This window comes from Carcharhinus amblyrhynchos, chromosome 1, assembly GCF_965287045.1.
Source record: "Carcharhinus amblyrhynchos chromosome 1, sCarAmb.v2.hapA, whole genome shotgun sequence".
NCBI lineage: Eukaryota > Metazoa > Chordata > Chondrichthyes > Carcharhiniformes > Carcharhinidae > Carcharhinus > Carcharhinus amblyrhynchos.
The window spans coordinates 4,200,353-4,216,474 of NC_137324.1; positions in this window are offsets into that span (position 1 = coordinate 4,200,353).

The following is a 16,122-nucleotide window of genomic DNA, read 5'->3' on the forward strand; positions in this document are numbered from 1 at the left end:
TTCAGGCAGTGTCAATCAACCACTGTCAGACTGTATCAATCAATCAGCATCAGTCAGTATCAATCAAACAGTATCAGTCACTATCAATCAAAACGTGTCAGTATCAACCAGTCCGTGCCAATCTGTATCAATCAATCAGTGTCAGTCATTATCAATCAATCCGTGACAATCTGTACCAATCAAACAGTGTCAGTCAGTATCAATCAATCAGCATCAGACTGTATCAATTAGGGTCACAATCAATCAACTTGGAAACAATCAATCAGTGTCAGTCAGTATCAAGCAATCAGCATCAGACTGTATCAATCAATCAGTGTCAGAGTCAATCAGTGTCAGTCAATATCAATAAATCAGTGTCAGTCAATATCAATCAATCAGAGAGGCTGGGTCAGAGTGAGATTGAAATTTAATCTTTCCTAGAACCTTCGGTAGTTGTGGCTAATGTTATCTTTGCGGATGTAGCTGTGAAACAACAAGAAATAAAAATCGGAATGAGATTCAGTGCCCAAGCACTGACGTACACGAGGGGACAAAAATCAGGCACAGAAGAGCATAAGAATGATGTCAGTCAGGATCATTGAGTGACTGTGAGATTCAGTCACTCAGTCTGTAACATCCAGCATCAAGATTAATAAATATGCAGCAGTCAGTATTAAACAATCAACTTACAATCAATCGAACAGCGTCAGTCAGTATCAAACAATCAGCTTCAGGCAATGTCAATCAATCACTGTCAGACTGTATCAATCAATCAGCATCAGTCAGTATCAATGAATCAGAATCAGTCACTATCAATCAATACGTGTCAGTATCAATCAATCCGTGCCAATCCGTATCAATCAATCAGTGCCAGTCAGTAACAATCAATCCGTGACAATCTGTACCAATCAAACAGTATCAGTCAGTATCAATAAATCAGTGTCAGTCAGTATCAATCAGTGTCAGTCTATATCAATCAATCATACCAGACAGTATCAATCAATTAGATGCAGTCAATATCAATCAATCAGAGAGGCTGGGTCAGACTGAGATTGAAATTTAATGTTTCCTAGTACCTTCGGTAGTTGTGGCTAATGTTGTCTTAGCGGTTGTAGCTGTGAAACAACAAGAAATAAAAATAAGAATGAGATTCTGTGCCCATGCACTGACGAGCACGAGGGAACAAAAATCAGGCAGAGAAGAGCATAAGAATGATGTCAGTCAGGATCATTGAGTGACTGTGAGATTCAGGAACTCAGTCTGTAACATCCAGCGTCAATATGAATAAATATGCTGCGGTCAGCATTAATCAATCAACTTAGAATCAATCAACCAGCGTCAGTCAGTATCAATCAACCAGCATCAGACTGTATGAATCAGTGTCAGAATCAATCAGCTTCGAATCAATCAATCAGCGTCAGTCAGGATCAATCAATCAACTTCAGGCAGTGTCAATCAATCACTGTCAGGATGTATCGATCAATCAGCATCAGTCAGTATCAATCAATCAGTATCAGTCACTATCAATCAAAACGTGTCAGTATCAATCAATCCCTGACAATCTGTACCAATCAATCAGAGTCAGTCAGTATCAATCAATGTATGAATCAGTGTGAGAATCAATCAACTTGGAATCAATCAATCAGCGTCAGTCAGGTTCAAGCAATCAGCATCAGACTGTATCAATCAATCAGTGTCAGTGTGAATCAGTGATAGTCAATATCAATAAATCAGTATCAGTCAATATCAATCAATCAGAGAGGCTGGGTCAGAGTGAGATTTAAATTAATCTTTCCTCGTACCTTCGGGAGTTGTGGCTAATGTTGTCTCAGCGGTTGTAGCTGTTAAACAACAAGAAATAAAAATCAGAATGAGATTCTGTGCCCATGCACTGACGTACACGAGGGAACAAAAATCAGGCAGAGACGAGCATAAGAATGATGTCAGTCAGTATCATTGAGTGACTGTGAGATTCAGTCACTCAGCCTGTAACATCCAGCATCAATATTAATAAAAACGTTCCAGTCAGCATTAATCAATCAACATACAATCAATCAATCAGCGTCAGTCAGTATCAATCAATCAGCTTCAGGCAATGTCAATCAATCACTGTCAGACTGTATCAATCAATCAGCATCAGTCAGTATCAATCAATCAGTATCAGTCACGAACAATCAATACGTGTCAGTGTCAATAAATCCGTGTCAATCTGTATCAATCAAACAGTGTCAGTCAGTATCAATCAATGTATGAATCAGTGTCAGAATCAATCAACTTGGAATCAATCAATGAGCGACAGTCAGTATCAAGCAATCAGCATCAGACTGTATCAACCAATCAGTGTCAGAGTCAATCAGTGTCAGTCAATATCAATCAATCAGAGAGGCTGGGTCAGACTGAGATTGAAATTTAATCTTTCCTAGTACCTTCGGGAGTTGTGGCTAATGTTGTCTCAGCGGTTGTAGCTGTGAAACAACAAGAAATAAAAATCAGAATGAGATTCTGTGCCCATGCACTGATGTACATAAGGGAACTAAAATCAGGCAGAGAAGAGCATAAGAATGATGTCAGTCAGTATCATTGAGTGACTGTGAGATTCAGTCACTCAGTCTGAAACATCCAGCATCAATATTCATAAACATGCTGCGGTCAGCATTGATCAATCAACTTACAATCAATCAATCAGCGTCAGTCAGTATCAATCAACCAGCTTCAGGCAGTGTCAAACAATTACTGTCAGACTGTACCAATCAATCAGCATCAGTCAGTATCAATCAATCAGTATCAGTCACTAACAATCAATACATGTCAGTATCAATCAATCCATGTCAATCTGTATCAATCAATCAGTGTCAGTCAGTATGAATCTATCCATGACAATCTGTACCAATCAATCATTATCAGTCAGTATCAATCAATCAGCGTCAGTCAGTATCAACCAGTGTCAGTCTATATCAATCAATCATACCAGTCGGTATCAATCAATTAGTGTCAGTCAATATCAATCAATCAGAGAGGCTGGGTCATCGTGAGATTGAAATTTAATCTTTCCTAGTACCTTCGGTAGTTGTGGCTAAAGTTGTCTTAGCGGTTGTAGCTGTGAAACAACAAGAAATAAAAATCAGAATGAGATTCTGCGCCCAAGCACTGACGTACACGAGGGAACAAAAATCAGTCAGAGAAGAGCATAAGAATGATGTCAGTCAGGATCATTGAGTGACTGTGAGATTCAGTCACTCAGTCTGTAACATCCAGCATCAATATTAATAAATATGTTCCAGTCAGCATTAATCAATCAACTTAGAATCAATCAACCAAAGTCAGTCAGGATCAATCAACCAGCATCAGACTGTAAGAATCAGTGTCAGAATCAATCAGCTTCGAATCAATCAATCAGCGTCAGTCAGTAGCAAGCAATCAGCATCAGACAGTATCAATCAATCAGTGTCAGTGTCAATCAGTGTCAGTCAATATCAATAAATCAGTATCAGTCAATATCAATCAATCAGAGAGGCTGGGTGAGAATGAAATTTAATCTTTCCTAGTACCTTCGGTCGTTGTGGCTAATGTTGTCTTCGCGGTTGTAGCTGTTAAACAACAAGAAATAAAAATCAGAATGAGATTCTGTGCCCATGCACTGACGTACACGACGGAACAAAAATCAGGCAGAGACGAGCATAAGAATGATGTCAGTCAGTATCATTGAGTGACTGTGAGATTCAGTAACTCAGTCTGTAACATCCAGCATCAATATCAATAAATATGCTGCGGTCAGCATTAATCAATCAACTTACAATCAATCAATCAGCGTCAGTCAGTATCAATCAGTCAGTGTCAGACTGGATCAATCAATTAGCATCAGTCAGCATCAATCAATCAGTATCAGTTACTATCAATCAATATGTGTCAGTATCAATCAATCCGAGAATATCTGTACCAATCAATCAGTATCAGACAGGATCAATCAATCAGTGTCAGTCAGTATCAATCAGCGTCAGTCTATATCAATCAATCATACCAGTCAGAATCAATCAATTAGTGTCACTTAATATCAATCAATCAGAGAGGCTGGTTCAGAGTGAGATTGAAATTTAATCATTCCTAGTACCTTCGGTAGTTGTGGCTAAAGTTGTCTCAGCGGTTGTCGCTGTTAAACAACAAGAAATAAAAATCAGAATGAGATTCTGTGCCCATGCACTGACGTACACGAGGGAACAAAAATCAGGCAGAGAAGAGCATAAGAATGATGTCAGTCAGTATCATTGAGTGACTGTGAGATTCAGTCACACAGTCTGTAACATACAGCATCAAAATTAATAAATATGCTCCAGTCAGTATTAATCAATCAACTTAGAATCAATCAATCAGCATCAGTCAGTATCAATCAATCAGTATCAGTCACTATCAATCAAAACGTGTCAGTATCAACCAGTCCGTGCCAATCTGTGTCAATCAGTGTCAGTCAGTATCAATCAATCCGTGACAATCTGTACCAATCAATCAGTGTCAGTCAGTATCAATCAATGTATGAATCAGTGTCAGAATCAATCAACTTGGAATCAATCATCAGCGTCAGTCAGTATCAAGCAATCAGCATCAGACTGTATCAACCAATCAGTGTCAGAGTCAATCAGTGTCAGTCAATATCAATCAATCAGAGAGGCTGTGTCAGAGTGAGATTGAAATTTAATCTTTCCTCGTACCTTTGGGAGTTGTGGCTAATGTTGTCTTCGCGGTTGTAGCTGTGAAACAACAAGAAATAAAAATCAGAATGAGATTCTGCGCCCAAGCACTGACGTACACAAGAGAACAAAAATCAGGCAGAGACGAGCATAAGAATGATGTCAGTCAGTATCATTGACTGACTGTGAGATTCAGTAACTCAGTCTGTAACATCCAGCATTAATATTAATAAATATGCTGCGGTCAGTATTAATCTATCAACTTAGAATCAATCAATCAGCGTCAGTCAGTATCAATCAATCAGCTCCAGACAGTGTCAATCAATCACTGTCAGACAGTATCAATCAATCAGCATCAGTCAGTATCAATCAATCAGTATCTGTCACTATCAATCAATACGTGTCAGTATCAATCAATCCGTGTCAATCTGTATCAATCAATCAGTGTCAGGCAGTATCAATCAATCTGTGACAATCTGGACCAATCAATCAGTATCAATCAATGTATGAATCAGTGTCAGAATCAATCAACTTGGAATCAATCAATCAGCGTCAGTCAGGATCAAGCAATCAGCATCAGACTGTATCAATCAATCAGTGCCAGTGTCAAGAAGGCGTTTGACAAGGTACCTCACAAGAAGTTATTGCAGAAGGTCAGGGGACATGGAGTTGGGGGTAGGGTGTTAGCGTGGATAGAGGATTGGTTGTCAAATAGGAGGCAGAGAGTGGGGGTCAATGGGTGTTATTCGGATTGGCGGTTGGTGACTAGTGGAATGCCCCAGGGGTCGGTGCTGGGGCCTCAGCTATTTACCATTTATATAGATGATCTGGAGGAGGGAACCGAGTGCAGGGTGTCGAAATTTGCTGATGACACCAAGATTGGGGGAAAGGCAAATTGTGCAGAGGGTGTGGAGAGTCTGCAGAAGGATCTAGATAGGCTGGGCGAATGGGCCAGGAAATGGCAAATGGAATTTAATGTTGGCAAGTGCGAGGTGGTCTACTTTGGTAGGAAGAATGGTAGGAAGGACTATTACTTACGTGGCGAAAAACTGCAGCAGGCGACGGTGCACAGGGACCTCGGGGTCCTTGTGCATGAGTCGCAAAAACCCAGCTTGCAGGTGCAGCAGGTGGTCAGGAAGGCGAATGGGATGCTGGCCTTCATAGCGAGGGGGATTGAATATAAAAGTAGGGAGGTCTTGCTGCAGCTGTATAGGGCATTGGTGAGGCCGCAGCTGGAGTACTGTGTGCAGTTTTGGGCGCCGCACCTGCGCAAGGATATTTTGGCCCTGGAGGGAGTGCAGAGGAGGTTTACTAGGCTGATACCGGAGTTGAGGGGATTGAGCTATGAGGAGAGGCTGAATAAACTAGGCTTGTACTCGTTAGAGTTTAGAAGAATGAGGGGAGATCTCATTGAGACATATAAGATGATGAATGGGATGGATAGGATAGAGGTGGAGAGACTCTTCCCGCTCAAAAAAGACAGTAGGACTAGGGGGCACAGCCTCAAGATAAAGGGGAGGCGGTTTAGAACGGAGTTGAGGAGGAACTTCTTCACTCAAAGGGTGGTGAATCTCTGGAATTCTCTGCCCGTTGAAGTGGTGGAGGCTGCCTCGCTAAATATTTTTAAGAAGCGGGTTGATGGGTTCTTGATAAGAGAGGGGATTAAGGGTTATGGGGAGAGGGCGGGAAAGTGGAACTGAGCCACGACAGATCAGCCATGGTCTTACTGAATGGCGGGGCAGGCTCGAAGGGCTAGATGGCCTACTCCTGCTCCTATTTCTGATGCTCTTATGTTCTTATATAATCAATCAGCGTCAGTCAGTATCAAGCAACCAGCATAAGACTGTATCAATCAATCAGTGTCAGAGTCAATCAGTGTCAGTCAATATCAATCAATCAGAGAGGCTGGGTCAGAGTGAGATTGAAATTTAATCTTTCCTAGTACCTTCGGTAGTTGTGGCTAATGTTGTCTTTGCGGTTGTAGCTGTGAAACAACAAGAAATAAAAATCACAATGAGATTCTGTGCCCATGCACTGACGTACACGAGGGAACAAAAATCAGGCAGAGACAAGCATTAGAATGATGTCAGTCAGTATCATTGAGTGACTGTGAGATTCAGTCACTCAGTCTGAAACATCCAGCATCAATATTAATAAATATGTTCCAGACAGTATTAATCAATCAATTTAGAATCAATCAATCAGCGTCAGTCAGCATCAATCAATCAGCTTCAGGCAGTGTCAATCAACCACTGTCAGACTGTATCAATCAATCAGCATCAGTCAGTATCAATCAATCAGTATCAGTCACTATCAATCAAAACGTGTCAGTATCAACCAGTCCGTGCCAATCTGTATCAATCAATCAGTGTCAGTCATTATCAATCAATCCGTGACAATCTGTACCAATCAACCAGGGTCAGTCAGTATCAATCAATCAGCATCAGACTGTATCAATTAGTGTCACGATCAATCGACTTGGAATCAATCAATCAGCGTCAGTCAGTATCAAGCAATCTGCATCAGACTGTATCAATCAATCAGTGTCAGAGTCAATCAGTGTCAGTCAATATCAATAAATCAGTGTCAGTCAATATCAATCAATCAGAGAGGCTGGGTCAGAGTGAGATTGAAATTTAATCTTTCCTAGTACCTTCGGTAGTTGTGGCTAATGTTGTCTTAGCGGTTGTAGCTGTGAAACAACAAGAAATAAAAATAAGAGTGAGATTCTGTGCCCATGCACTGACGTACACGAGGCGAACGAAAATCAGGCAGTGACGAGCATAAGAATGATGTGAGTCAGTATCATTGAGTGACTGTGAGATTCAGTCACTCAGTCTGTAACATCCAGCATCAAGATTAATAAATATGCAGCAGTCAGTATTAAACAATCAACTTACAATCAATCGAACAGCGTCAGTCAGTATCAATCAATCAGCATCAGGCAATGTCAATCAATCACTGTCAGACTGTATCAATCAATCAGCATCAGTCAGTATCAATCAATCAGTATCAGTCACTATCAATCAATACATGTCAGTATCAATCAATCCGTGACAATCAGTACCAATCAATCAGTATCAGTCAGTATCAATCAATCTGTGACAATCTGTACCAATCAATCAGTATCAGTCAGTGTCAATCAATCAGTGTCAGTATCAATCAGTGTCAGACTATATCAATCAATCATACCAGTCAGTATCAATCAATTAGTGGCAGTCAATATCAATCAATCAGAGAGGCTGGGACAGACTGAGATTGAAATTTAATCTTTCCTAGTACCTTCGGTCGTTGTGGCTAATGTTGTCTTAGCGGTTGTAGCTGTGAAACAACAAGAAATAAGAATCAGAATGAGATTCTGCACCCATGCACTGACGTACACGAGGGAACAAAAATCAGGCAGAGACGAGCATAAGAATGATGTCAGTCAGGATCATTGAGTGACTGTGAGATTCAGTAACTCAGTCTGTAACATCCAGCATCAATATTAATAAATATACTGAGGTCAGCATTAATCAATCAACTTAGAATCAATCAACCAGCGTCAGTCAGTATCAATCAATCAGTGTCAGACTGGATCAATCAATTAGCATCAGTCAGTATCAGTCAACCAGTATCAGTCATTATCAATCAATATGTGTCAGTATCAATCAAACCGTGACAATCTGCACCAATCAATCAGTATCAGTCAGTATCAATCAATCAGTGTCAGTCAGTATCAACCAGTGTCAGTCTACATCAATCAATCATACCAGTCAGTATCAATCAATTAGTGTCAGTCAATATCAATCAATCAGAGAGGCTGGGTCAGACTGAGGTTGAAATTTAATGTTTCCTAGTACCTTCGGGAGTTGTGGCTAATGTTGTCTTTGCGGTTGTAGCTGTGAAACAACAAGAAATAAAAATCAGAATGAGATTCTGAGCCCATGCACTGACGTACACGAGGGAACAAGAATCAGGCAGAGACGAGCATAAGAGTGATGTCAGTCAGGATCATTGAGTGACTGTGAGATTCAGTCACTCAGTCTGTAACATCCAGCGTCAATATCAACAAATATGCTGCGGTCAGCATTAATAAATCAACTTACAATCAATCAATCAGCGTCAGTCAGTATCAACCCATCAGCTTCAGACTGTATCAATCACTGTCAGAATCAATCAATTTGGAATCAATCAATCAGCGTCAGTCAGTTGCAATCAATCAGCTTCAGGCAATGTCAATCAATCACGGTCAGACTGCATCAATCAACCAGCATCAGTCAGTATCAATCAATCAGTATCAGTCAATAACAATCAATACTTGTCAGCATCAATCAATCCGTGTCAATCTGTATCAATCAATCAGTGTCAGTCAGTATCAATCAGTCCTTGACAATCTGCACCAATCAATCAGTATCAGTCAGTATCAATCAATCAGTGTCAGTCAGTATCAACCAGTGTCAGTCTATATCAATCAATCATACCAGTCAGTATCAATCAATTAGTGTCAGTCAATATCAATCAATCAGAGAGGCTGGGTTATCGTGAGATTGAAATTTAATCTTTCCTAGTACATTCGTTAGTTGTGGCTAATGTTGTCTTTGCGGTTGTAGCTGTGAAACAACAAGAAATAAAAATCAGAATGAGATTCTGCGTCCATGCACTGACGTACACGAGGGAACAAAAATCAGGCAGAGACGAGCATAAGAATGATGTCAGTCAGGATCATTGAGTGACTGTGAGATTCAGTAACTCAGTCTGTAACATCCAGCATCAATATTAATAAATATGCTCCAGTCAGCATTAATCAATCAACTTCAATCAATCAATCAGCGTCAGTCAGTATCAATCAATCAACGTCAGTCTGTATCAATCAGCTTCAGTCATTATCAATCATTGTGAATCATTACCAGTCAATCAGTTGCAATCATTATCAGTGAATCTGCATCAGTGCTTGTCAATCAATTAGTGTCAGTCAGCATAAATCAATCATTGCCAGACTGTATCAATCAATCAGCATAAGTCAGTATCAATCAATCCGGGTCAATCAATAACAATCAGTGTCAGTCATTATCAATCAGCATCAGTCAGTATCAATCAATCAGGGACAATCAATATCAATCAATGTCAGTCAGTATCAATCAGTCAGCATCATTCAGTATCAATCAGGGTCAATCAATATTAATCAGTGCCAGTCTGCATCAATCAATCACCTCCAGTCAGTTTCAATCAATCAGAGCCAGTCAGTATCAATCAATCAGTATCAGTCACTATCAGTTAATAAGTGTCAGTATCAATCAATCCGTGTCAATCTGTATCAATCAATCAGTGTCAATCAATCTGTGACAATCTGAACCAATCAATCAGTGTCAGTCAGTATCAAACAATCAGTGTCAGTCAGTATCAATCAGTGTCAGTCTATATCAATCAATCATACCAGTTAGTATCAATCGATTAGTGTCAGTCAATATCAATCAATCAAAGAGGCTGGGTCAGAGTGAAATTGAAATTTAATCTTTCCTAGTACCTTCAGTCGTTGTGGCTAATGTTGTCTTGGCGGTTGTCGCTGGTAAACAACAAGAAATAACAATCACAATGAGATTCTGTGCCCATGCACTGAAGTACACGAGGGAACAAAAATCAGGCAGAGAAGAGCATAAGAATGATGTCAGTCAGTATCATTGAGTGACTGTGAGATTCACTAACTCAGTCTGAAACATCCAGCATCAATATTAATAAATATGTTCCAATCAGCATGAATCAATCAAGTTAGAATCAATCAACCAGTCTCAGTCAGTATCAATCAATCAGCATCAGACTGTATCAATTAGGGTCACAATCAATCAACTTGGAATCAATCAATCAGCGTCAGTCAGTATCAAGCAATCAGCATCAGACTGTATCAATCAATCAGTGTCAGAGTCAATCAGTGTCAGTCAATATCAATAAATCAGTGTCAGTCAATATCACTCAATAGGAGAGGCTGGGTCAGAGTGAGATTAAAATTTAATCTTTCCTAGAACCTTCGGTAGTTGTGGCTAATGTTATCTTTGCGGATGTAGCTGTGAAACAACAAGAAATAAAAATCGGAATGAGATTCTGTGCCCAAGCACTGACGTACACGAGGGGACAAAAATCAGGCACAGAAGAGCATAAGAATGATGTCAGTCAGGATCATTGAGTGACTGTGAGATTCAGTCACTCAGTCTGTAACATCCAGCATCAAGATTAATAAATATGCAGCAGTCAGTATTAAACAATCAACTTACAATCAATCGAACAGCGTCAGTCAGTATCAAACAATCAGCTTCAGGCAATGTCAATCAATCACTGTCAGACTGTATCAATCAATCAGCATCAGTCAGTATCAATGAATCAGAATCAGTCACTATCAATCAATACGTGTCAGTATCAATCAATCCGTGCCAATCCGTATCAATCAATCAGTGCCAGTCAGTAACAATCAATCCGTGACAATCTGTACCAATCAAACAGTATCAGTCAGTATCAATAAATCAGTGTCAGTCAGTATCAATCAGTGTCAGTCTATATCAATCAATCATACCAGACAGTATCAATCAATTAGATGCAGTCAATATCAATCAATCAGAGAGGCTGGGTCAGACTGAGATTGAAATTTAATGTTTCCTAGTACCTTCGGTAGTTGTGGCTAATGTTGTCTTAGCGGTTGTAGCTGTGAAACAACAAGAAATAAAAATCAGAATGAGATTCTGTGCCCATGCACTGACGTACACGAGGGAACAAAAATCAGGCAGAGAAGAGCATAAGAATGATGTCAGTCAGGATCATTGAGTGACTGTGAGATTCAGGAACTCAGTCTGTAACATCCAGCGTCAATATGAATAAATATGCTGCGGTCAGCATTAATCAATCAACTTAGAATCAATCAACCAGCGTCAGTCAGTATCAATCAACCAGCATCAGACTGTATGAATCAGTGTCAGAATCAATCAGCTTCGAATCAATCAATCAGCGTCAGTCAGGATCAATCAATCAACTTCAGGCAGTGTCAATCAATCACTGTCAGGCTGTATCGATCAATCAGCATCAGTCAGTATCAATCAATCAGTATCAGTCACTATCAATCAAAACGTGTCAGTATCAATCAATCCCTGACAATCTGTACCAATCAATCAGAGTCAGTCAGTATCAATCAATGTATGAATCAGTGTGAGAATCAATCAACTTGGAATCAATCAATCAGCGTCAGTCAGGTTCAAGCAATCAGCATCAGACTGTATCAATCAATCAGTGTCAGTGTGAATCAGTGATAGTCAATATCAATCAATCAGAGAGGCTGGGTCAGAGTGAGATTTAAATTAATCTTTCCTCGTACCTTCGGGAGTTGTGGCTAATGTTGTCTCAGCGGTTGTAGCTGTTAAACAACAAGAAATAAAAATCAGAATGAGATTCTGTGCCCATGCACTGACGTACACGAGGGAACAAAAATCAGGCAGAGACGAGCATAAGAATGATGTCAGTCAGTATCATTGAGTGACTGTGAGATTCAGTCACTCAGCCTGTAACATCCAGCATCAATATTAATAAAAACGTTCCAGTCAGCATTAATCAATCAACATACAATCAATCAATCAGCGTCAGTCAGTATCAATCAATCAGCTTCAGGCAATGTCAATCAATCACTGTCAGACTGTATCAATCAATCAGCATCAGTCAGTATCAATCAATCAGTATCAGTCACGAACAATCAATACGTGTCAGTGTCAATAAATCCGTGTCAATCTGTATCAATCAAACAGTGTCAGTCAGTATCAATCAATGTATGAATCAGTGTCAGAATCAATCAACTTGGAATCAATCAATGAGCGACAGTCAGTATCAAGCAATCAGCATCAGACTGTATCAACCAATCAGTGTCAGAGTCAATCAGTGTCAGTCAATATCAATCAATCAGAGAGGCTGGGTCAGACTGAGATTGAAATTTAATCTTTCCTAGTACCTTCGGGAGTTGTGGCTAATGTTGTCTCAGCGGTTGTAGCTGTGAAACAACAAGAAATAAAAATCAGAATGAGATTCTGTGCCCATGCACTGACGTATCAATATTAATAAATATACTGCGGTCATCATTAATCAATCAACTTAGAATCAATCAACCAGCGTCAGTCAGGATCAAGCAATCAGCATCAGACTGTATCAATCAATCAGTGTCAGTGTCAATCAGTGTCAGTCAATATCAATAAATCAGTGTCAGTCAATATCAATCAACCAGAGATGCCGGGTCAGTGTGAGATAGAAATTTCATTTTTCCTAGTACCTTCGGTAGTTGTGGCTAATGTTGTCTTAGTGGTTGTAGCTGTTAAACAACAAGAAATAAAAATCAGAATGAGATTCTGTGCCCATGCACTGACGTACACGAGGGAACAAAAATCAGGCAGAGACAAGCATAAGAATGATGTCAGTCAGTATCATTGAGTGACTGTGAGATTCAGTAACTCAGTCTGTAACATCCAGCATCAATATTAATAAATATGCTCCAGTCAGCATCAATCAGTCAACTTAGGATCAATCAATCAGCGTCAGTCAGTGTCAATCAATCAGTGTCAGACTGGATCAATCAATTAGCATCAGTCAGTATCAATCAATCAGTGTCAGTCGTTATCAATAAATATGTGTCAGTATCAATCAAACCGTGACAATCTGCACCAATCAATCAGTATCAGTCAGTATCAATCAATCAGTGTCAGTCAGTATCAACCAGTGTCAGTCTATATCAATCAATCATACCAGTCAGTATCAATCAATTAGTGTCAGTCAATATCAATCAATCAGAGAGACTGGGTCAGACCGAGGTTGAAATTTAATGTTTCCTAGTACCTTCAGTAGTTGTGGCTAATGTTGTCTTAGCGGTTGTAGCTGTGAAACAGCAAGAAATAAAAATCAGAATGAGATTCTGTGCCCATGCACTGACGTACACGAGGGAACAAAAATCAGGCAGAGAAGAGCATAAGAATGATGTCAGTCAGGATCATTGAGTGACTGTGAGATTCAGTCACTCAGTCTGTAACATCCAGCGTCAATATGAATAAATATGCTGCGGTCAGCATTAATCAATCAACTTACAATCAATCAATCAGCGTCAGTCAGTATCAATCTATCAGCTTCAGACTGTATCAATCAGTGTCAGAATCAATCAATTTCGAATCAATCAATCAGCGTCAGTCACTATCAAGCAACCAGCATCAGACTGCATCAATCAATCAGTGTCAGTGTCAATCAATGTCAGTCAACATCAATAAATCAGTGTCAGTCAATATCAATCAATCAGAGAGGCTAGGTCAGAGTGAGATTGAAATTTAATGTTTCCTACTACCTTCGGGAGTTGTGGCTAATGTTGTCTTTGCAGTTGTAGCTGTTAAACAACAAGAAATAAAGATCAGAATGAGATTCTATGCCCAAGCACTGACGTACACGAGGGAACAAAAATCAGTCAGAGACGAGCATAAGAATGATGTCCGTCAGTATCATTGAGTGACTGTGAGATTCAGTCAGTCAGCCTGTAACATCCAGCAACAAGATTAATAAATATGCAGCAGTCAGTATTAAACAATCAACTTACAATCAATCGAACAGCGTCAGTCAGTTGCAATCAATAAGCTTCAGGCAATGTCAATCAATCACTGTCAGACTGCATCAATCAACCAGCATCACTCAGTATCAATCAATGAGAATCAGTCACGATTAATCAATGTGTCAGTATCAATCAATCCGTGACAATCTGTACCAATCAATCAGTGTCAGTCAGTATCAATCAATCAGTGTCAGTATCAATCAGTGTCAGTCTATATCAATCAATAATACCAGTCAGTATCAATCAATTAGAGTCAGTCAATATCAATCAATCAGAGAGGCTGTGTCAGAGTGAGATGGAAATTTAATGTTTCCTAGTACCTTCGGTAGTTGTGGCTAATGTTGTCTTCGCGGTTGTAGCTGTGAAACAACAAGAAATAAAAATAAGAATGAGATTCTGTGCCCATGCACTGACGTACACGAGGGAACAAAAATCGGGCAGAGAAGAGCATAAGAATGATGTCAGTCAGTATCATTGAGTGACTGTGAGATTCAGTCACTCAGCCTGTAACATCCAGCGTCAATATGAATAAATATGCTGCGGTCAGCATTAATCAATCAACTTAGAATCAATCAACCAGCGTCAGTCAGTATCAATCAACCAGCATCAGACTGTATGACTCAGTGTCAGAATCAATCAGCTTCGAATCAATCAATCAGCGTCAGTCAGGATCAATCAATCAACTTCAGGCAGTGTCAATCAATCACTGTCAGGCTGTATCGATCAATCAGCATCAGTCAGTATCAATCAATCAGTATCAGTCACTATCAATCAAAACGTGTCAGTATCAATCAATCCCTGACAATCTGTACCAATCAATCAGAGTCAGTCATTATCAATCAATGTATGAATCAGTGTGAGAATCAATCAACTTGGAATCAATCAATCAGCGTCAGTCAGGTTCAAGCAATCAGCATCAGACTGTATCAATCAATCAGTGTCAGTGTGAATCAGTGATAGTCAATATCAATCAATCAGAGAGGCTGGGTCAGAGTGAGATTTAAATTAATCTTTCCTCGTACCTTCGGGAGTTGTGGCTAATGTTGTCTCAGCGGTTGTAGCTGTTAAACAACAAGAAATAAAAATCAGAATGAGATTCTGTGCCCATGCACTGACGTACACGAGGGAAGTAAAATCAGGCAGAGAAGAGCATAAGAATGATGTCAGTCAGTATCATTGAGTGACTGTGAGATTCAGTAACTCAGTCTGTAACATCCAGCATCAATATTAATAAAAACGTTCCAGTCAGCATTAATCAATCAACATACAATCAATCAATCAGCGTCAGTCAATATCAATCAATCAGCTTCAGGCAATGTCAATCAATCACTGTCAGACTGTATCAATCAATCAGCATCAGTCAGTATCAATCAATCAGTATCAGTCACTAACAATCAATACGTGTCAGTGTCAATAAATCCGTGTCAAAAATCAGGCAGAGACAAGCATAAGAATGATGTCAGTCAGTATCATTGAGTGACTGTGAGATTCAGTAACTCAGTCTGTAACATCCAGCATCAATATTAATAAATATGCTGCGGTCAGCATTAATCAATCAACTTAGAATCAATCAACCAGCATCAGTCAGCATCAATCAACCAGAATCAGACTGTATGAATCAGTGTCAGAATCAATCAACTTGGAATCAATCAATCAGCGTCAGTCAGGATCAAGCAATCAGCAGCAGACTGTATCAATCAATCAGAGTCAGTGTCAATCAGTGTCAGTCAATACCAATAAATCAGTGTCAGTCAATATCAATCAATCAGAGAGGCTGGGTCAGAGTCAGATTTAAATTTAACGTTTCCTAGTACCTTCGGTCGTTGTGGTTAATGTTGCCTCAGCGGTTGTAGCTGTTAAACAACAAGAAAT